Source organism: Anomaloglossus baeobatrachus, chromosome 12, assembly GCF_048569485.1.
Source record: "Anomaloglossus baeobatrachus isolate aAnoBae1 chromosome 12, aAnoBae1.hap1, whole genome shotgun sequence".
Classification (NCBI taxonomy): Eukaryota; Metazoa; Chordata; class Amphibia; order Anura; family Aromobatidae; genus Anomaloglossus; species Anomaloglossus baeobatrachus.
Window position 1 is genome coordinate 136,070,168 of NC_134364.1, and position 24,418 is coordinate 136,094,585.

The following is a 24,418-nucleotide window of genomic DNA, read 5'->3' on the forward strand; positions in this document are numbered from 1 at the left end:
CTAGGCTTCCACCGATTCACGCATCCCACTCCAATAGAACCGCTCCCTCAACAGCATCTCCAGCTTCTTCCACCCGAAGTGGCCAGCACCATCATGGTATGCCCGCAGTACAGTAGCGACATCAGCCTGAGGAACGATCAACTGGCATATTTTCTCATGGGTCTTTGGGTTGATCAGCTCACGGTACAGCCTCCCTTGGTGTAGGTAAAGCCGTTTCCGTTCTTTCCACAAGCGTTGGGCTTCGGCTGGAGCGCTAGGGTCCATTCCCATGGCGCCTTGTTCCACCAGAGTCTTGACAAGGCGGACGGCCGGCGCTTGGTCCTGGGCGTCCTGCCATTCTTGACTGGGCCGCGGGTCCAGATCCACCCTTTGCTGACATACCTGTACCCTCTCAGTAGGCGGCTGGTGAAACGCAGGCAGCTCAATCTCCTCGAGGTCGTCGTCCTCACACCCCTCTTCTGACAAATGGGGCACCCGGGAGAGTGCATCTGCATTGATGTTGACACGACCAGCTCGGTACTTTATGGTGAAATCATAGTTGGCTAACCGGGCTACCCACCGCTGCTCCAGCGCGCCCAACTTGGCCGTGTTCAGGTGAGTTAACGGATTGTTGTCCGTAAACGCGGTGAATTTTGCTGCCGCCAGGTAGTGGCGGAACCGCTCTGTGATAGCCCACACCAACGCCAATAGCTCGAGCTTGAAGGAGCTATAGTTCTCAGGGTTCCTTTCGGTCGGCCGGAGTTTTCGGCTGGCGTAGGCAATCACCTTCTCCTTTCCATCCTGGACCTGGGACAAGACCGCTCCTAGCCCCACGTTACTGGCGTCCGTGTGGAGAATGAACGGGCGCCCATAGTCAGGGTACGCCAAGACCTCTTCTCCGGTCAAGGCCGCCTTCAACTGGCCAAAGGACTCCTCATGCTTGTCCTCCCACAACAGTGGGGCTCCAATGGGTCTACCACCTTTGGTCTGTCCCACGAGGAGATCTTGCATGGGGGCAGCCATCTTCGTGTACCCCTTTATAAAACGCCGATAGTACCCTACCAGACCCAGGAACTGCCTTACTTCCCTCACTGTGGTTGGTCTCGGCCAGCTCTGGATGGCAGTGATCTTCTCAGGGTCGGGGGCAACACCATCCGCACTCACCACATGTCCTAGATACTGCACCCTGGGTTTCAGCAGATGGCACTTCGAGGGCTTCAACTTCATCCCGAACTTGGCAAGGGACGCGAACACCTCGGCCAGGTGCTCCAGATGGGCCGCATACGTCTGGGAATAAACAATCACATCATCCAAATACAGCAGGACGGTCTCGAAGTTTAAATGTCCCAAACAGCACTCCATCAACCGTTGGAAGGTCCCGGGGGCATTGCACAGCCCAAACGGCATGCTATTGAATTCGCAGAGCCCCATCGGGGTGGTGAAGGCGGTCTTCTCCCGGTCCTCGGGGGCCACGGCCACTTGCCAGTATCCGCTGGTGAGGTCAAGGGTCGAGAAGTAGTTTGCAGTTCTCAGTGCAGCCAAAGATTCTTCAATGCGAGGCAATGGATAGGCATCTTTATGGGTTATCTGGTTGATCTTCCGGTAGTCCACACACATCCGCATGGTACCATCCTTCTTCTTGACCAGTACCAACGGAGCGGCCCAGGGACTACAACTGTCCCGAATAACCCCTGCCTCCTTCATATTCTTCAACATATCTTTGGCACACTGGTAATGTGCAGGGGGAATAGGTCTATACCTCTCTTTGATAGGGGGATGTTCACCCGTGGGAATGTGGTGTTGGACCCCCTTGATCTGCCCAAAGTCTAGGGGGTGCTTACTGAAAACCTGTTCGTACTCCTGCACTACCCTGTGTACCCCTGCCCTGTGATGTGTAGGGGTATCATCAGTGCCCACATGTAGCTGTTGGTGCCACTCCTTGGTGTCTCCCTGGGGTGGGGAAGTGCTGGTGGTAGGTGGGAGTGTGGATGGACGGGCTTCCTGGATAGTGTGAGGGTCCAGGGTGAGCAGTTTGGCAATGGTGGCATACCGGGGGAGCCTGACTTCTTCCTCCCCACAGTTCAACACTCTCACAGGCACTCTCCCTTTCTTCACATCTACCACCCCTCGGGCGGCCACTACAGTGGGCCAGTGCTCGGAAGGCATGGGCTCCATCATCGCAGGGTAGTGACGCCCCTGAGGCCCTACTGCTGCCCTACACCAGATCATCATCTCACTCCTAGGGGGCACAGTCAATGGAGCAACATCCATCACTCGCACTCCACCAATCTCCCCTCCGGTTGAGCTTACATGCTGGCGGTACATCAGGGCGCGGATCTCACGCTGCACAGCCCGCTGCCGGCTCCCCGCCGCCGTGGCGGCTAGCCGTTGCAAAAGGTTCAACACATCAGCCATGCAGTGTTCCATCACATTGGTTCCCAGCACTATTTTCGGGTTATGATCACTGGGTTCATTCATGATCACAATCATGCCCTGATGTTGCAGTTCAGCTTGCCCCACTGTCATAGCCACTTCTTTATACCCCACCTGGGTCAATGGAAGTCCATTAGCGGCAATCAAATTTATACTAGGGTCTGGAGGCGCCAGCTCGTCTGTGGCCCAATACTGCTGATACAACGTGTACGGTATGGTAGTTACCTGTGATCCAGTGTCCAAGAGAGCCATCACTGGTATGCCGTCCACAGCCACGGGGATGATAGGGCGGGCCCCGACATATCGGTCTCGCCAGTCCGGGGGGCCACGGTGTTCTACTCCTGAGGATTGGCCCGGGGCCCCAGGGGTTGCTCGTTTAACGGGCACTGTCGGTAATAATGGCCCGGCTTACGGCACTTGTAGCAGATTGGAGGTCTGCTCCGCGGGTTGTTAACGCTTCTCCGCTGCATCCAGGGAACATCTTCGGGACTGTCAGCGAGCTGTATCTGCGCTGGAGGCTGGGATCTGGTCAGAGGTTGCAGTGCAGCAAGGATTTTGGCAAGGTCTCCGTCCAGGCGACGGACCTGGGCGGCCAACTCTTCGACGGTGCTGCTTGGGGCTGCAGGCCTTACAGAGGTTGGTTTGGCTGAGGCCGCCATAACAGGAGCTGTCTCGACGGGCCACGGGACGGGTTCCAGAACTTCAGCAGCTAGGGGCTGTAGTGCTTTAATAGCCCGCTCCTTTAACACAGCGAAGTCCACATCAGGGTGTTCTAGGGCCCACAGCCGGAGTTGTTTACGATCCTCAGGGGACCTCATCCCCTGCGCAAATTGCTCCACTAACATCTTGTTGCTATCCGCCTCATTAATAGAGTTCACCCGCTTCAGCGTGCGGAGGGCGGTCTGCAGACGTAGAGCATAGTCCCGAATGCTATCCCCAGCTCGTTGCCGGCACTGGTAAAACTGCATCCTCAGCTCAGCTTCGGTCCGGGTCTCGAAGGCAGTCTGTAGCCTCTCGAAGATGGCGGCTACAGAGAGCCGGTCCCCCTCGGCCCAGGTCTCCGCTTTCTGCTCCGCCGCACCGGTTAACTGGCCTAGCACTATCGCCGCACGTTGCTTATCAGTCAGGGGATACAGCTCTAGCAACGGGTTAAGCTTCTTCCGGAAAGCCTGTAGGGCATCCGGTTTCCCGTCATACTGCGGTAGCCAGGCAGCTCCGGGTGCATAGGGCAAGGAAAACGGCATGACCTGAGCAAGCACGGGGGCCGCGGCACCTCCCGCCGGTACAACCGGGACTTGGGCAGGCCCATTCCCATCCGCGTGTGCCGCTGCGGCTGCGACCACCGCTCCTCCCGCGGCTCCGTCGGGCGCAGACATCTTGTTTCCGTCCCCCTTAGCTCTTTCCGGCCCCTCCTCTCTCGGGGCGGGGTTTTGGCCTTCGCGCCTCTACTGCTCGAGAAGACGCTCGAGCGGGAACTTTTCGCGCCAAAGATGGCGGCTTATGAAATTTTTCTGCCGGATGCCTCCGGCGATAACAAGGCGCACCTCTACCTGACGGCAGAGCGGTAAGATCCTGTTCGTGACGCCAAGTTGTCGCGGGCGGGGAGGAGGGTGTCAGCACACCGCGCTCACCCCTTCTGCTCGGGTCCGGCAGTTGCTCCTGGTGGCTCGAGCCGTGGGCCGGATCCCGGGGTGTCTCGAGCGACACTCCTCGCCCGTGAGTGAAAGGGGGTGTTTGTTGGGTGTGGGGATTGTTATAGTTCGTGACGCCACCCACGGTTGTGGTGATTGCACCACCGCTGCTCAGTGTGGGGGTCCCGGGGATGGTGATGCGGAGCAGCCAGGTGTTGTGTTGCCCCTCCGTGGGTAGGGGTTGGTGATCCCGGGGCCCGGTGATGAGATGTGAAGTGTAGGGCCTGGAGGGCGCAGGGGCGCGGGGGCAGCGCTGTGCCTTGCGGCACTATGGTACTCACTCAGCCTGACACACGGACACAGTTTGTACGGTAAACCAACGGCTGGTAGGACGGTCCCACAGACGGCTGCACCTGCACTCCCGGTAGGTAACGGTGACGTTTCTCTTCCTTGCACCTATGTTGTCTGATGGTAGCGGTGGATTCCCTCCGGTTACCCGCTCCCCGACTGCAATCTGGGCCGGAGGAGCTCTACACTTTGCCCGCAGGCGCTGGCCCTGGGGAAACTTGTGCCTTGGCGGTGGCGGTGTCTCCCCGGTAATGGTCGGGCTGTTGCCGTCAATCGGGACTTGGTTGCTGGGGGATCTGCGTCCCCGTCACTGACGGACTTGGCAAATCTGGCGACTCCTAGCCTTGCCGGGGTCCGAGAGGCCCCTGCCCTGGTGCTGACTGTCCTTCGGAACACTGCTCCAGACCACCGGGCACACAGCCAACGGGGTCCTTCCAGGAACTTCCAAACGGTCCCCCTCCAAACAGTCACCGCCGTCGCTGACCTTGCTGTTCTAGCCCTACACACAGCTGGGCTCTCAGGCTTTGCACACTCTCTGCGCTGTCACCACTTCTTGCTTTCCTCCTTTACTCCTTTTCTTTCCTCCACTTTCACTTCTTGGTTGTTTACTCTAGCCCCTGCCTGGGCTACTCCTCACTCCTTTCACTTCCTCCTCCCTGACAGTTCTCCTCTCTCAAGCTCTCCCCTGAGCTATCTGCCTGGTTACTTCCTGCCTCCAGTGTTGTGAGCTCCTCGGTGGGCGGAGCCAACCGCCTGGCCCACCCCCTGGTGTGCATCAACAGACTCCTGGAGCAAGGCAACAAGGATTTCTGGTTAGCAGATGTGCCTACCTGGAGTGTGGGGTGTGGTGGTGTTGTGACCTGTGTCCCCTGGCTTGCCCAGGGCGACACATTGGTCCCCGGGGTCCGGTGGGCCGTGGCCCGGGTGCAGGGTGTAGTGTTGCAGTGCAGCGCGGCGCGGTGCCTGATGTCACTGTTGTACTCACTCTGACATAAGAATTGGAGTCACTAGTAAACCAAACGGAGTGATGAACGGGGCCCGCAGCCGGCTGCAGCTTTTCCCAGGTTAGGTTGGTAATGTCCGCTTTTCTCCTGCACCTCTGTATGTGAATCTTGACTCCTGTGCCTAGGCACCGGTAGTCCGCTCCCCGGTGTGTATCTGTCGTAGGAGCCCGTTTGCCCACAGACGCTGGCCCTTTGGATATCTGGCCCTTGGCGGTGGCACTTATCCGGAATGGTTGGGCTGTTGCCTTCAATCGGGACTTAGGTGGGAATGAACCCCTGAGGTCCAGACCGCAATCAGTTAATTTGACTATGGTGGTGGCTTCTAGCCTAGTCCGGGGTCTGAGTACCCTGCCTGGTGCTCCGGTATCCAGTTGGCTCTCCAGTTCGGTTCCGGCGGGCCACTACCCTGTCCCGGTCCCTTATGGTTCCACCGGTTGTATTCCCGGTCTCCTGCCTCCACTACCGTCTGCCTCCTTGCCAATGGTGACTGGGCTCTGACCCAGCCACCAGAGTAGTCTTTGGCAGGCCTGAGCACAGGTCTGCTTCTGGACACAACCTCCCTCCTTCACTGTCAAAATCACTCTCTCAACTCACTTGGACTTGACTACAAGGTTCCCGCCTCCAGGCCTGTGAACTCCTCAGTGGGTGGAGCCGACTGCCTGGCTCCACCCCCCTGGTGTGGACATCAAACTTGGAGGGTGGTGACAAGGCATTTAGTTTGACTGCTGTTACCTAACTGGGAAGGGGGGTGTGTAGTGTTGTTGTGTCTACCTGGGACGACCTGGATAGTCCAGGGCGTCACACCTTGGCACAGCCATGGGCTCAAAGGCTGCATGCTCATACGCAAATCTGTTCATGGGGGTCTTCGAGCTATTGTATATAGAGAATGGGACTTTTGACAGCAGCATCATAGTCTACAAGAGATTTATAGATGATTTGTTTATCATCTGGGACAGTGAGCATAATGACCTAGAGTCCTTTCTCAGCACCCTAAATAATAATGATTGGGGTTTGAAATTTGCTCCTACTGCGCATAAGGAGGAGATACATTTTCTAGATCTGACTATATTTCATCAAAATCACAAAATCCTCACAAAGACATTTTTTAAACAGGTAGATGCTAACAGTTATATTCATAATCACAATCACAGTGAACATTATGCCAAGTGGCTGCATAATATTCCTATAAACCAGTACAAGCGAATTAGGAGAAATTGTACCCTAGATGTTGATTTCAAGGAACAGGTTGGGGTACTGAGGGAACGCTTCATTGAGAATGATTACTCTAGGTCTTTGATGAATAAAGCCTATCAGGAAACAGTAAATTTGAAACAAATAGACATGTTAAAACCCCAAAAAACCTCATCCAATTCGGGCACTAATTTCATTACCACTTACAGCAGCGATAACATGACCATCAGGAACATTTTCTCCAGGCACTGGGGGATATTATTGGGTGACCCCATCCTTAAAAACATGTTACCTGCTCGTCCAGGGGTTACTTTCAGGAGGGACCATTAAAAACATTGTAGCTCCTAGTAGGTTAAAAGCACCTCTGGTTAAGAAAAAAACAGCCAATATAACTGGCTCCTATAGATGTGGTTTTAAAAATGGTCTCTGTTGTAAGAGTATTTGTCATAAAAGGACCACTTTTTGCTCCCAGGGGGGGCTCAGAAAATGTCCCCATTAGAAGCCGCCTAACATGCCAATCGGACTTTGTTATATATCTAGTGGACTGTGTTTGTGGGAAACAATACATATGGAGAACCAGCCAAGCTCTCCACAACAGTTTAAACTCACACAGGCACAATGTAAAAATAGGCTATATGCTCCACGGGCTCTCTAAGCACTGTACTCTGAAACACAGCAAAGAGATGGTTTTCAACATCACACCAATAGAACAGATAGCCACTAATGTCCCTAATAGAATGGAAACCCTGAGCAGAAAAGAGACCTTCTGGATCCATAAATTAAATACGTTGAAACCTTTAGGTCTAAATGAGGTCACTGATTTGTTTTATTAATCTGTTTTTACCCCCCATTATTCATAGTGTATAATTTTTATCTATTCCAAGTTCCCTATATGGAGGTCTGACCGCTGAAAGGGTTTTTCATGTGGATTTTATATTCAATATTAATATTTTATATTCAATATTAATATTTATTTTGGTTTTATGGAACAGATATTTTATTATATTTATATTCAAACATTATGTTGTATGTTTTTAAAACAGTCGCTGTTCTGTATATTTCCATAGGATAATGGTTTTAATATTCATTTCTACCGCGTTTCCTTATCTACCCCCTGTATTCCTCCAGTCCCCTTCATCATTCTTTTCATCTCTTATACTCTCCTATTAGTGCGAATAACCGTAAACCATGTGCGGTATACTTCGTTCTGCTCCTTGCATACATTGCCGCTGGAATAGAATAACTTCTTTCCCTGCATGCCTAGCGCAGGTGCGCTGAGTTTGGTTTCCACGGTTGTGAACTCTTATCACCCCTTGGCTTCTTGAACTTCTATCACCTCTCTCACGCATGCGCCCTAGCAGTTCTTATCTCTTTCTATGAAACCGCTCCTTATCGGAGTATGCTTTCTCTACGGCAATATAGTGTGCATTAAAAACCCAGTGATTTTTTGTCATTTTATTGCTAATGACACCTTCCAGGAGTTTTTTCACTGATTCCTGAGTTCTGTTGCATTTTATTTTTTCCATTTGTTAAACGTTTTTATTACAAATATACGGCCACCATCACCTTGGTTTACCAAAAGAACGTTGTGTTTATTGACTCCACACATCAGTGCAACCTCATCCAGCACCACGATAACCAGCGACTCCACACATGAGTGTGTGACGCCCTGGGCAAGCCAGGGGTCACAGGTCATGCACCAACACACCCTACACCCCAGTTAGGTACACCAAAGCTAAACTAAAATCCTTGTTGCCTTCCTCCAGGGGCTGGTGTTCACACCAGGGGGTGGGCCAGGCGATTGGCTCCGCCCACCGAGGAGTACACAGCTCTGGAGGCGGGAAGAACCAGGCAGTCTAGTTAGGGGAGTGAAGGAGGAAACAACAAAGTTTAGCTCAGGGAGAGCTTGAGTAAACAAGGAAGTGAAGTGAAGTGAAGTGGTAAAGGAGGAGTAAGAGAAGCTGAAGGAAGGTGAAAGGTGACAGAAAGAAAGCCTGAAGTGGTCCAGCTGTGTGCAGGACAGGGTCAGCAAGGTCAGCAACGGCGGTGACTGTCTGGAGGGGGACCGTTTGGAAGTTCCTGGAAGGACCGCGGACGGGTAGTGGCCCGGCGGTCTGGAGCAGTGTACCAAAGGACAGTCAGAACCAGGGCAGGGGCCTCTCGGACCCCGGCAAGGCTTGGAGTCGCCATAATTTGCCAAATCCGTCAGTGAAGGGGACGCAGATCCCCCAACAACCAAGTCCCGATTGAAGGCAACAGCCCAACCATTGTAGTAGAAACACCGCCACCGCCAGGGCACCATTTTCTCAGGGCCAGCGCCTGCGGGCAAAGAGTAGAGCTCCTCCGGTCCAGCTTGAAACCGGGGAGCGGGTTACCGGTGGGAACCCATCGCTACCAACATAGAAACAAAGGTGCAAGGAAAAGGGACATCACCGTCACCTACTGGGAGAGCAAGTGCAGCCGTCCGTGGGAACCGTCTTTCCAGCCGTGTGGTTTACCGTAAAACTGTGTCAACGTCTGAGGCTGAGTGAGTACCACAGTGCCGCAAGGCACAGCGCTGCCCCCGCGTCCCTGCGCCCACCAGGCCCTGCATCTCCCATCTCATCACCGGGCCCCGGGATCACCAACCCCTACCCACGGAGGGGCAACGTAACACCTGGCTGCTCCGCATCACCATCCCCGGGATCCCCATATTGAGCAGCGGTGGTGAAATCACCACAACCGTGGGTGGCGTCACGGACAATAAACTATCCCCACACCCAACAAACCCCCTTTTCACTCACGGGCGAGGAGTGCCGCTCGAGAACCCCCGGGATCCGGCCCACAGCTCGAGCCACCACTGAGCAGCAGCCGCCGGACCCGAGCAGAAGGGGTGAGTGTAGTGTGCTGACACCCTCCTCCCCGCCCGCGACAACTGCAACCCCATCCAGCACCAGGACAACCGAACTCTAAGGGGCACTTTTCACACTACGACATCGCAGGTGCGATGTTAGTGGAGTCAAATTGAAAGTGACGCACATACGGCGTCGCAGGCGATATCGTAGTGTGTAAAGCCTTTTTGATACGATTAATGAGCGCAAAATCGTCGTAATCGTATCATCGGTGCAGCGTCGGTCATTTCCATAATTTGGAAATGACCGATGTTACGATGTTGTTCTTCGTTCCAGCGGCATCACACATCGCTGTGTGTGAAGCCGCAGGAGCGAGGAACATCTCCTACCTGCGTCCTGCGGCTCACGACAGCTATGCGGAAGGACGGAGGTGGGCGGGATGTTTACGTCCCGCTCATCTCCGCCCCTCCGCTTCTATTGGCCACCTGCCGTGTGACGTTGCTATGACGCCGCACAACCCGCCCCCTTAATAAGGAGGCGGGTCGCCGGCCAGAGCGACGTCGCAGGGCAGGTGAGTGCATGTGAAGCTGGCGTAGCGATAATGTTTGCTACGCCAGCTATCACCATAATATTGCAGCTGCGACAGGGACGGGGAATATCGCGCTCGGCATCGCAAGCATCGGCTTGCGATGTCGTAGTGTGCAAAGTGCCCCTAAGTGTGCTGATACCTGCAACCCTGCACAACACTGGGCCCCGGGGCATCCATCCCTACCCACGGAGGGGTTAACATCCAGCTGCCATCACATCTCCCCTGGGCATCCCATAACAGCAGCGGTGGTGCTACATCTCACCACACACACCGTGGGTGGCGTGACAGACAGTTACAGCAAATCCCGTACAATTACGTCCCCCTTTTATTCGAAGTGTCCGCGCGACCCCCGGGTCCGGTAGAGTCCATCGAGCCATTCCGCAGATTCGGATCCGAGCTGCTGGCGTGGGGGGCACATAAACCCACCCGCCTGGCAGAGTTAACAGATGGCTTGAAGTCCTGGTCATTTCTAGGATCTGCAACCTGTGCGTGCAAAGTACTGTGAGCCCTGGATGTCCACCCCACAGGATCCCTCTGTCCTTGGAGCTTGCTCTCTCGCTCTCCAGCTACTTTCCTCCTCTGAGTGGCTGTTCTTTCTACTCAGGTCTTTGCAGTGTCTTTACTACCACTCCTAGAACACAACACATGGGAAAGAGTGGGCACAACTACACCAATCATGTACTGGAAAATCCAGAATAATGGAATGAAGCAATAAGAGCCCCTTGTTGCATGCAAAGAGTGTTAAAAAGTTTATTATGGTACAGATCAAGGAGAGCCAACACAATACCAGATGATAAGTGAACAGTGAGGGAGGTAGTGTGGGTGCGCCTGCCCCACTCCGTACGCCACCATATGTGGCTTCTTGTTAGTCTTACATTTGATGATTATGTATTGCTGTATAATGTCTTTTGGTACTGCTATTTTGAGCCTATGTGATTTGTTCCATCTGCACAACACAACTGATGGTCCCAACCCCAATTATAAGGCAAGAAATCACACTTATTAAACCTGACAGGGCACACCTGTGAAGTGAAAACCATTTCCGGTGACTACCTCTTGAAGCGCATGAAGAGAATACCAAGAGTGTGCAAAGCAGTAATCAAAGCAAAAGGTGGCTACTTTGAAGAACCTAGAATATAAGACATATTTTCAGTTGTTTCACATTTTTTTGTTAAGTATTTCATTCCACATGTGTTAATTCATAGTTTTGATGCTGTGCCGCCCCCGTGTCAGCAGCCGGGCTGCTCAGATCCGGATCCGCGGTGGCTTGAGGGGTGTCCGGACCCGGGGGTCGTGCGGCCACTCAAATATAGTTCTACCTCTGTACAAGTCACTAGTGCGACCGCACTTAGAATACTGTGTACAATTCTGGTCACCGATATATAAAAAGGACATAGCTGAACTGGAGAGGGTGCAGAGAAGAGCGACCAAGATTATTAGAGGAATGGGTGGGCTGCAATACCAAGACAGGTTATTAAACTTGGGGTTATTTAGTTTGGAAAAAACGAAGGCTTAGGGGGGATCTAATCACAATGTATAAATATATGAGGGGACAATACAGAGACCTTTCCAAAGATCTTTTTACACCTAGGCCTGCGACTGGAACACGGGGGCATCCGCTACGTCTTGAGGAAAGAAGGTTTAATCATAATCACAGACGAGGATTCTTTACTGTATGAGCAGTGAGACTGTGGAACTCTCTGCCGCATGATGTTGTAATGAGTGATTCACTACTAACATTTAAGCAGAGCCTGGACGCCTTTCTTGAAAAATTTAATATTACCAGTAGAGTTGAGCGCGGTTCTAGGTTCGTGGTTCTCCAGTTCGCGGCTCGAGTGATTTTGGGGGCTGTTCTAGATCGAACTAGAACTCGAGCTTTTTGCTGAAGCTCGATAGTTCTAGTTACGTTCGAGAACGGTTCTAGCAGCAAAAAAACCAGCTAATTACTAGCTGGCTTTGCGCTGTAATAGTGTAAGTCACTCTGTGACTCACACTATTATGACATTTCAGTGTATAGTGTGCGGGAACAGCGCATTCAGATCACTGCTGTATGGATAATGGCGATCGCCATTTTTTTTTTTTCCTTGTCTTCCTTCCCTAAGCGTGCGCGTGTAGTGGGGCGGGCCAGCATGTCAGCCAATCCCAGACACACACAGCTAAGTGGACTTTTAGCCAGAGAAGCAACAGCATCTGTGATAGGATGTCCATGTCACATGTCCCTGCATTATAAAACCGGACATTTTCCTCCAGCATGCCATTATCTGCCTTCTGCGTCCTTGGTGTCAGACATCACTGGCGCAGCTCCTATCGCCGATACTGCTGTGTACGCTCTATACACAGCGCTGGACAGCTTAGGGATAGCACTTTCTATCAGTCCTTTTAAGGGCTCATACCGGCAGGGTCAGAGCCATAGGTGACAGGTCCGTGAAAACAGAGTTTAACAGCTACACAAGATGACAGCGTCTGTGTAGCTAAGGTCAGGGATTTCCTCGCTGCATTTCCCCATTAGGAGGGATAGAAAAGCAGGCTTCCTTTCCTCTACCCAGAGACCCACAACCCTGCCACTGTACCCTCCTGCCCTTTGCACACTCAAACTCATTGTTACTAAGCCATTATACTAGCAAACACTGAGTGTACCTAGTGGCATCCTAAACGTGGCTATTGGACTTCTGTATAGTCCCACTAGTGCAAAGATATTTGCAGCACCTCTGCCTGCATTGCACACTCAAACTCATTGCTACTTACTAAAACATTATAATACCAAAAATTGAGTAAACTTAGTGGCATACAAGAAGGGGCTGTTGTACTCCATTAGTGCCCCACTGGTGCAAATCTATGTGCAGCACCTCTGCATGACACCCTCCTGCTCTGTTTTTAATAAGCTATAATGATAGCAAAAAATACTGCCATTTAGTGGCATCATAGAACTGGATGTTGTATTTCATTATTGTCCCACTGGTGCCAAGCTATTTCTAGCACCTGTGCAGGACGCCCTCATGCACATTTTGCTATGCTAATGTTATATCAAACTCAGGGAATTCATTGCTGCATTTGATAATTCGGAGGGATAGAAAGTGAGGCTTCCTTTAGCTTTTCCTTCTGTTCATAGACAGCATCTCCAAGTCCACACCCGAAGAGCAATTTCTCCTCCACGTGTAAGTGTGGAGAGGCAGCTAGTGCGCATGCGTGTGCCGATTTACCCCAGCTGCAGCCTAACTACAGTGTTTCGCCTAGTGAGTATGCTCAGCCTGACTGTGCCATTACTGAGGCTAAGTCTTCATTTCGGGATACAGCGCATGCTCCCACACTTAGTGTGAAAAGCCTCTTTGCACAGGTACTTGCATTCCGTGCCGGGTCTAAGTCCTGTTTTGTGCCTAGACACCATGCTAAAGCTGATAGTCTTTTTTCAGAGACTGTATTTCATGCAACTGACCATGCTCAGGCACTTACTGCATCAGAAACTAGGTCCGGTAATGAACTCTTTGGCCCTGCCCCTGATGTGGGGGGGCCCATATAGACCACAGGGCATCAGGTGTCCTGAAGATGTGGCCAGGCCACTCCCAAATGGCTTGCAGAGGCCCGCCCCTATGACTTGTCACCTCATTATTGATGGTCAGACGATGACTGGTGAGGTGTTTGTGTCGTGGCAGCCATGAGGTCATTATTGAAGTTGCGGTTCCAAATAGGACGCTAGTTATGCCACTCATGACGTGTCACTCTGCTTTTGTCTCCAGGAGGTGCATTGTGGTCCACCCTGGTTTGGGGCGGACCCAGGTTATAAAACGGGCTAGAGCCAACAAGGAGGTGCGCAGTCTTCTATTATGCTCCGAAAGAGCACACCTCCATGTGTTGAACCCATTGCGGCTTTAGGCCAGAGGTAGGCAGGGATAGGGCGTCGATGCAGGCCGCCACCACAGTTGGTAACGCAGAATGGTTAAGACCAGCTCCTGTCCTACCAGTCCTGCTTGTGCAGCCCAGTGGCATTAACAGGCCTGCTTCTGCTGATGTGCCTGCTGTCCACAGTTGTGGCCCCAATGCACATGGTCAGCGTACTGAATGGCCCCTGTGATGTTAACAGGGAGTTCCTGGGCTGGGTGGGCGTGTGGACCCTGTGACACTAACAGGGCTCCCAGTCTCCAGATCCGAGTGGCGTCTAACTCGGTTCAGGCAACTATTAGTTTCATAGCCACACAGATCTGTATCCTCCACCTAACCTTCCAGTTGCCAACCTCTCCTTTTCCATCTGGGAGCACGGTGTACACTGACTGCTGATGGGAATATATACCTTTCTCTTTCTTTTCTTATTAATTTTCGTTATATAGCGGTAACATAGTATATACCACCTTATCCAAATCTGCCAGTCCCACCGTAACAGATGGTGTTTCTTCATCAAATGTTACTTTTGCTTAACCACCAAACCCACGGACAAAAACTTTTTTCCCCTTTCCAACACACCTGTTCCCCTTTCCACCAGCATCTGTCCTTTTTCAACTCATTTGGTATATGACCAAAAGTGCAACTCTGCAGGGACACCGTACTCAACGCCATCTCAGCACAGCAGCCAGCCCTCGGTCCCTCAGATGTGGACAAGTAAAAGACCATTTCCTCCTAGCCATGACAAAGCGTTGAGATTCACTCTGTGCAGCACTGGTGTTTACTGGAAAAGCAGATCTAAGATTGCATACCACCTTCTGCAGATACTCCTGTATACGTGCGTCCCTTTCTATGGCTGGAATTATTTCGCCAAATTTTGTCTTGTACCGGGGATCTAACAGTGTGGCAACCCAGTAGTTAGCATTACTTCGAATTCGTACAATCCGAGGGTCATGTTGTAGGTAGTGCAGCAAGAAGGCGCTCATGTGTCTTGTGCATCCAGGAGGACCAAGTCCTTGGTGTGTTGGTGGCAGAGAGGTGAGAATCGTGCCTCCTTCCTCTGCCCTCTCCCCCCAACCTCGCACAACCGAAATGTGAGCAAGCTCTCACTCATCTGCTGAGTCTTCCATGCCCATCGCCAGTTCGTCCTCCATTTCTTCATGGGCTCCTGCACCTTCCTCAACAATTTTTGCTGATACTATGCGCCCTTGTTAATCCCTCTCCCCCACCGTCCCTTGACTTCCACCTAGGTGCCGCTCACCGTCTGGACCTTGTAGATCTTATTATCCCTTCTGCATATGACTCCTCCTGTACTTCCTCCCCTTCCTCTTGTCCTAACACCTGACTCCGAATAATGCTTACAGTGTGCTCCATCTTGTAGATGACCAGAATTGTCACGCTGAGAATGGCATCGCCAGTGCTAAAGATCTTCGTCGATATTTGTAAACTGTGTAGAAGGGTGCATAGGTCCTTGATCTGACACCACTCCAGCAGCGTGATCTGCACCACCTCTGGATCAAGTTAGCCCAGGGTATACGTCATACCGTATTTCAGCAGGGCTCTGCGGTGCTGCCACAGACGCTGAAACATGTGCAGATTCAAATTCCTGCGTGTTGGAACATCGCATTTCAGGCATTTAACCGCCAGACCCTAAGACTTCAGGAGCGATGAAAGTTGTTGAGCTGTTGGGTGCGAAGGATGAAAGTGAGCACATAGCAGCGTGCCCGCTGCACAAGGCCATGTAGGCCGGGATGGTATTTTAAAAATTGCTGAAGAATCAGATTCAACACGTGAGCCATACAAGGCACGTGTGTCACATTGCACTGACGAGGGGCCGCAGACAGGTTTGCATCATTGCCGCACACGGCTGTTAAGTCACCAACGTAGTCCACTCAATCAATTTGTACTCCGGTCGCCAGGTGACAACGTGTTCCTTTTGTGCATAGTGCTGATGATTGGAAAGGAGTCGATGCCTGCGGCGCAGGTGGACGCAGGTTATGGTCACCCACTGGGTTGCGTTACCTTGACAGATACAGAACCACAGGCTGAATGTAGGTGGTGGGTATCTCACAGATGAAGTACCATCATTCAGCTACAACCAATGGGAAGACACCACACCCTTTTTTAGGCCCCTCCTGTCTGCAGACCACTGCCAGACAAAGCTATGAACCTCTTGTTACTGTTACCCCCAGTTCAGTTTTATGAGTTTGTGTGCTTGTTACCTGACTACTTTACCTGCTTGCTGTTTATGTACCTCGTTGACCTATCCGCATTTCACCTCTGCTTGTTTTCTGATTAAGACCTGGCCATCCCATTCTGTTCCTTTTCCTCAATTAATGTTTTTGACCCTGCATGACTACTATTCTCTGGAACTGCAGCCTTCCACAGGTATTGATCAACTTGGGCCCTGTGTAATTCCAAATCACTGTATAGGGGTTAAAGGGTTTCAGGGTTCTGGGTGTCCAGCTTGGTGAGTGGCTCGCCTCTAGCCTATCCTTTACAGCCCATCTGAGTGTGTCGATCCAGGCAGGCGTTACACCGTGCCCTCTGCAGAAGGCCATGTAGGCCGGGATAGTGTTTTAAAAATTGCTGGACAACCAGATTCAATACGTGAGCCATACAAGGCACGTGTGCCACATTGCCCTGAAGAAGGGTCGCAGACTGGTTTGCATCATTGTCGCACCCGACCTTCCCTGGCTGCTGGTTGAGTGGAGACAACCATTGCTGAAACTCGGTCTCACTCTCCAGAGCTAACCGTCCACAATTCCTCAGCGGTGTCTCACATTTCCCCTACATTTCAAAGTAAACATTTGACCGCCTGATAGCCTTGAACTCTGCTGCCAGCATAGTAAGGAGGTGTGTGGGATTCAAAAGCGAGGGGACTCCAACCACAGTCGTTTCCACTAATTGGGCCACACACACCCCACTTGACTGGCATCACTTGATCCCCCTTTTCAAAATGAAACAGATGCTTTGCATGAAGCACTCTCAAAAATACGCGTGCCTTTCCCGTCCCCTGGATGACCCAGGGTAAGAAAAGTCCTCTGAGAGCCATGACTTGTTCATCTTGGTTCTTTTTTCAAAAGCGAGGGGACTCCAACCACAGTCTCCCTCGTTTCCACTAATTGGGCCACACACACCCCACTTGACTGGCATCACTTGATCCCCCTTTTCAAAATGAAACAGATGCTTTGCATGAAGCACTCTCAAAAATACGCGTGCCTTTCCCGTCCCCTGGATGACCCAGGGTAAGAAAAGTCCTCTGAGAGCCATGACTTGTTCATCTTGGTTCTTTTTTCAAAAGCGAGGGGACTCCAACCACAGTCTCCCTCGTTTCCACTAATTGGGCCACACACACCCCACTTGACTGGCATCACTTGATCCCCCTTTTCAAAATGAAACAGATGCTTTGCATGAAGCACTCTCAAAAATACGCGTGCCTTTCCCGTCCACCTGGATGACCCAGGGGAAGAACAGTCCTCTGAGAGCCATGTCCACATTGTCAGTGGACAGACACGTGTGCTTATCTGCCAGCAGACCCCCAGCAGCACTGAAGACAGGTTCCGAGAGAAGGCTGGCTGCAGGACACGACAAGATCCCCAAGGCGTACGTGGCAAGCTCAGGCAATTTATCCAGATTGGAAGCCTAAAATGAGCAGGGCTCAAGTTGCACAGTAATGGCATCGATGTTTCCTTGCATATACTCATATATCTGTGTCTTCTCCTCTTTTTCCTTGTCCAGCTCTTTTGTTTTCGCATGAGTATATGTCCTTGTCACTTTCCCATGTGTTTGTGTTGTGTTGTGAGTTGTTTATCACCTTTTGGACACCTTTGAGGGTGTTTTCTAGGTGTTTTTATGTGTTTGTGATTGCCTGCCATTGTTTCCTATGCGGTTCGAGTTCGGTTCGTCGAACGTTCAACGAACCGAACTCAAACGGGACCTCCGTTCGGCGAACCGACCTCGAGCCGAACCGCGACCGGTTCGCTCATCTCTAATTACCAGTTATGTATATTAGATTTTATAACAGGGTGTTGATCCATGGAACTAGTCTGATTGCCGGATGTGGAGTCAGGAAGAAATTTTTTTCCCTATTGGAGCTTGTTTGCCACATTGTTTTTTTTTTTTGCCTTCCTCTGGATCAACATGTTAGGCTACGGGTTGAACTAGATGGACTAAGGGCGGCTTTGCACACTACGACATCGCAGGTGCGATGTCGGTGGGGTCAAATCGAAAGTGACGCACATCCGGCGTCACCTGCGATGTCGTAGTGTGTAAATCCTAGATGATACGATGAACGAGCGCAAAAGCGGCGTTATCGAATCATCGGTGCAGGCTCCGACATTTCCATAATGCCGGTGCAGCGACAGGTACGATGTAGTTCCTCGTTCCTGCGGCAGCACACATCGCTGTGTATGAAGCCGCAGGAGCGACGTACATCTCCTTACCTGCCGCCGGCCACAATGCGGAAGGAAGGAGGTGGGCGGGATGTTTACATCCTGCTCATCTCCGCCCCTCCGCCGCTATTGGCCGCCTGCCGTGTGACGTCGCTATGACGCCGCACGACCCGCCCCCTTAGGAAGGAGGCGGGTCGCCGGCCAGAGCGACGGTCGCAGGGCAGGTGAGTGCATGTGAAGCTGGCGTAGCGATAATTTTTGCTACGCCAGCTATCACAAGATATCGTACCTGCGACGGGGGTGGGGACTATCGCGTGCGACATCGCAGCATCGGCTTGTGATGTCGCAACGTCCAAAGCCCGCCTTAGAGTCTCCCTTCAACCTTAAAAACTATGATACTATGATACTATGAAATGAAGGGGGGTATTTACAGGGGATAGTGTTAGAGTTTGTGACGCCACCCATGGTATGTGGTAATGTGGAGTACCACCTGTGGAGACACGGGGCTCAGTGGGTGCTCTCGTCCACTTAAACCCGCCGCCTTTAGAAAGACAGCGTGGCTCAGGGCTCATCCCAACTGAACACCGGCCTCCTTAACCGTGGGCGTAACACTACTCAGACAACACAGGGTGAGGGAACCACAATAATTAGACTTTATTGGATCCCCAAACAATTAACGGCACATAACACATAACCAGCAAAACACACAAATGTAACAGGCAACAGAGTCTCACCCTTCCGCTGGCTCACCAGGGATTTAGAATGTCCATGCCTCACAGGTTCCAAGCTGTCTAAGGTCTGCAAAGTCTGTTCCAGGTGACTGAACTGTCCCAACCTGAGTGTCCTCCTTAGGTAGTCCTGGTTTGATGTTAAAATCCTGGCAACCGGAGTCGAAATCCCTAGGCTGTGGATATGGTCTCCAACCGGGTCCGGAGTCCCTAGATTGAAGCCATAAGATATCCTGATCCTCTAGTCAGCTCCAAAGAGCTTAGACTGGATCCATCAGCATCTATCAACCTTCATCAACCCTGGTGGCTTAAAGAAGTCCCTTTTATAGCCATAACCTTCCCTTAGGATACACTGCTTCCTCATCGATTGGTTGGACAAGATTGCTTCTCCCATTGGATGAATTTCAAGCTGCATGGATAATGTTCATTTAAATGATGTGCATAGAAAGACTCAGTATATCTACATGGAGTCGGCAAGTCACTGACTAGACAATGGCTACTAAGGTAATTACATTATCAATACACAACTACAATACACGGATTACTGAAAAAGTCTGGAGAACAATACGTCTGGCTTTCAGTGGCCAACACAATTACATTGAGTCAACAAGAGTCTTGTAAAAACAATGAGGGACTTCTCCCCCATCTATAAACAATTTATCATGCTGTCTGGCTGAATTTTAAGAAACTTTAACCCATGAGAGTCCATGTCGTCACATTTCTCCCCCTTCTTAATATTAGCCAGACATGATAGGCTTCCGATCATCCTTCTCCTCTTGACGGGAAAGCCCATCCGCATTTCCATGGTTCTTGCCCTGTTTATAGGAGATGGAAAAATTGTAAGATTGTAATGCCAGACTCCACCTGAGCAAGCGTCCGTTGTCCCCGGCAGTGCGATTTAGCCAACTCAATGGATTGTGGTCAGTGAGGACTGTGAACTCATTGCCATAGAGGTAGGGCTGCAATTTTTTCAGGGCCCAGACTATGGCCAGGCATTCTTTTTCTATGGTGGCGTAAGCCCTCTCTCGGTCCAACAGCTTCCGGGAGAGGTACGCTATCGGATGTTCCTCACCGTTGTCTCCCACTTGGCTAAGTACAGCTCCTAGTCCTGTGTCCGATGCATCTGTTTGCACAATGAATCTGCGATGGAAGTCAGAAGCAGTCAAGACTGGGCTTTGGGCTAGCCGGTCTTTCAATTGGAGGAACGCAGTTTCACATTCTGGGGTCCAGATAAGGTTACGGGCATATCTTTTGGTTGTGAGGTCAGTGAGCGGTTTTGCTATGGTACTGTAATTGGGGATAAACTTTCGATAGTAGTTTGCGGTTCCTAGAAACGCACGGACCTGTTTTTGATTGACCGGGCGTGGCCACTGGATAATGGCTTCTACTTTTGCAGGTTCGGGACGAATGCACCCACTTCCCACCCGATGTCCCAGGTATAGCACTTCGGCCATCCCCATTTGGCATTTGTCAGGTCGGATGGTGATCTGGGCTTTGGCTACCCTCTGCAGCACCTGGGACACATGCTGAAGATGCTCTTCCCAAGTGTCGCTGAAGATAGCGATGTCATCCAAATAGGCCTGGGCATACCCCTGACATCCCTCTAGTAAATGGTCTACCATCCTCTGGAAGGTGGCTGGGGCATTTTTCATCCCAAAAGGCATGCTGGTAAACTCAAAGAGGCCAAAAGGGGTTATGAAGGCCGATTTCTCATGAGCGTCTTTTGTGAGTGGGATCTGCCAGTATCCCTTGCTCAAATCGAGGGTAGATATAAACCGAGACCCCCCTAACCTATCTAGTAGTTCATCCACCCGGGGCATGGGGTAAGCATCTGTAATCGTGACCTCATTGAGCCGTCTATAGTCCACACAGAAACGAGTACTCTTGTCCTTTTTTGGCACCAACACCACACTGGCAGCCCATGGGCTATGGGAGGGAACTATGACTCCCATATTTAACATGTCATCCACCTCGGCCTTCATCATTGCCAACACAGGAGGGGTCACCCGGTAGGCGGGTTGTCTTAGTGGGGTGGCTGCCCCTGTATTGACATGATGCTGGACCAGGGGGGTTCTACCAGGCTGACTGGTGAACAGGGTTTCATATGTTCCGAGTATGTCTGATATCTGTCGCTTCTGTGATGGACAAAGCTGCTCCCCTAGTGATACATCTTTTACCCCCATTTCCCTTTTGGAGTCCACTAATAGGTCTGGGATCTGGTCCAACTCTGGATCATCTAACTCTGGACAGCAAACTGCTAAATTGGTGACTTCTTGTTCCTCATAAGCTTTTAGCCTGTTGATGTGGTAGGTACGCTCACGAACACCTGCTCGATCCAGGGCCATGGTGTAGTCAGTATTGCCACATTTCTTGGTAATGGTGAATGTGACTCGCCCACCCCAGGGCTATGGGACACCCGGTGCCGGGCCGGACTAGTCCGGTGGTAGTCAGTGGTGGCTGGGCCCGGCTCCGTGGCCCTGGTGGGTGTCAGTAGAATATGTGGCTTGATGGATAAAGTTTGTGTTTGTGACGCCACCTGTGGTCTGTGGCTATTAAGCCGCCGCTGCTGTGTGAGGCCTCCGGGGTGATGTTATGGCAGCAATGGTGGTACTGCTCCCCACAGGTGGAGCGGAGCCCCGGGGACACTGTTAGTGCTCGTGAAAGTCTATGGGGTTGTGTGGCTAACACGGTGCAGGGCCGACAGGCAATGAAAAAACCAGGCACAAACAACAGTCTCTTTACCTTTTCCTCTTTTACTTTGGGAACAGTCCAGTCCTGGGAGACCGTTACAGGTGGTGATGGGGATCCGGTCGGCCTGGAAGTACTTGGGGTGATCTTTCTGGCCAGCTGAGTATGAGGCCTACTCCTGTGCTTTTCTTTGTTATGATAGGACCCTGCTTCTCTGAATCCAGCAATGGCCCTCTTTGCTGCTGGGACTGATGGTACGTCCCTTTCCCTCTGTAGCAGGCTGCGCAGGCCCTCTCTGGTGCTTCTCTGCTGGAGTCCACACCGGGCCCTGATGCTGCAGCTGTACCTTTGGGATGTTTATGGATCAAGTGCTTGCAGCTTGCAGCATCCCAATTTACCATGCTATGCCCAAAATCCACAAATGTATTTTTCCTCCCCCATTTCGACCGATTATATCAGGTATGGGCTCTTTACATGAACGTTTAGGAGCCTGGGTGGATCATTTACTGCAACCACTTGTTAAACAAATTCCTGGCTATATTAGAGATTCCAAAGCTCTGATTAAAGACATCACAGAGATCAAATGGGAAAATGACTACAGTTGGCTTACCTGCGATATTATCAGCCTGTATCCCTCCATACCGCATCATGTTGCTTTGGAATCCCTAAAATATTTTTTACACAGGTACAGTACATATTCTTCGGAGTTATGCAATTTTTTGATTTCTTCCGTACACTACTTGCTAACACACAACTATTTTTGCTTCAATAATTCATTTTACCTACAGAGAAAAGGAGTCAGTATGGGAGGTAAATTTTCGCCCTCCCTAGCTAACATTGTGGTTGCAGTATTTGAAGAGAATTTTATTTTTCATCCTCAGAACATTTTTCAAGATAAAATAATTTTTTTTGGGCGTTATATTGATGACTGTATCTTTATTTGGAAAGGCACTGTCCTAGAAGCAGAAGCATTTGTTAATCATCTAAATAATAATGTATCCAATCTACAGTTTACATACACTAGTCATAATACCCAAATTAATTTTTTGGATATTAATTTTACAGCCAATAAAGGGAAAATAGAGGTAACAACATATAGAAAAAATACTGATGCTAATTCAATTTTAGAGGCTACATCTTGTCATCCTCCCCATGTAGTAAGAAATATTCCAGTAGGAGAGATAATAAGGGCAAAACGAAACTGCTCTGATGCAACACATTTCATTAAAGAGACATATAACATCAAAAATAGACTCCGAAAAAGAAAATATCCTGAGTGGAGTCTGAACAGGGCTATAGCAATTACTGACAAAATAGATAGACCAACTCTTTTACTGGATAAATCCAAGTATACATCTACTACACATAATATTGTTTTCTCCACTGCATATTCTCCACAATACAAATTCATAACCGGTATTATTAATAAATACACACCTTTATTACAGCAAGACAATAAACTGAATCAAATTTTACAAACTCATACAATTAAATGTGTGGCCAAAAAGGCAGTTACACTATCCAATTTACTAGCACCAAGCATGGTAAATGAAATTTCTCCCAAAAGACCTACATGGCTCAATTGTATAGGTTTTTTTAATTGTGGACACAGTATATGTCTCTCTTGTAAATATGTGACCAAATCCAAAACATTTCATTCCTGTGTAACACAAGAGAATTTTTCTATGAAAAGTTACATTAATTGTAACACTGCAGGAGTCATTTACCTGATACAATGTATACAATGTAACATTCAATATGTAGGTTGTACTATTTGTCCACTAAAACAGCGCATCAGAAGGCATTTATCTGATGCCTGTAATCTGCAAGCTGTTAATGTATCAGCAGTATCAAGACATTTAATTAATGTACACAAGGGTGATATTTCTGCCTTTAAATTTCAAGGTATTGAAAGAGTTTTCAAATCAGCCAGAGGTGGAGATTATCATAGAACTATACTAAATCGTGAATCTTACTGGATTTTTAAACTAGCTACACGCCAACCCCTAGGTCTTAATGTTCGGCAGGATCTCATTTTGCAATATAACTGAATGTTATTTTTTGTATTGTATTATATATATGTTTCGTTTTTATCTGTACTAATTTTTGGTATTTTTTATCTTATGTATATCCTTTTTCTTGTCTATCTGTGCACGCACCTATATGCACCTGTTCACTTTACTTGGGTGTTTCATACATGCATTTTTTCAGGTGCCTGCCATAGAGACTTTTCTACTAGCAATTACTGGAAATTGTTTCCAGGTTCCTTTCCATTCCAAGTGAGACTTTTCAGTATATCTGTGTGCACATTAGACATGTAAGTGCAATCCTTGAATAAGGCTCTACTAGCTGAAACATGTTGGATTTCTCTTAATGTGTCCCCCCTCACTGTTTTCATGATCGATGGATCTTTTTTAATAGAACCTCAATAAATATTTTTAACCTTCTTTGAAGTGCTGGAGATCATACTCTAGTTTCCTTGTCTGTGTTCTGCCTGAGGCCAGGGCAGCTCCGTGCACCAACACCGATCCTGACCTGGACTTTAGGAAGGGTGAGCTGAACTACTTTTTCTATTTTCTGTCATTGTATTTTGGCTTTATTCGTGCTCCCATTCCACAAGTGTGTACAGCTACTTAGTTCACACCAAGAATTATTTACTATGGATCGGTGGAGTTTAAGGAAAAATAAATTTGATCAGATTTTTAATATAACTACTAATAATGATACAG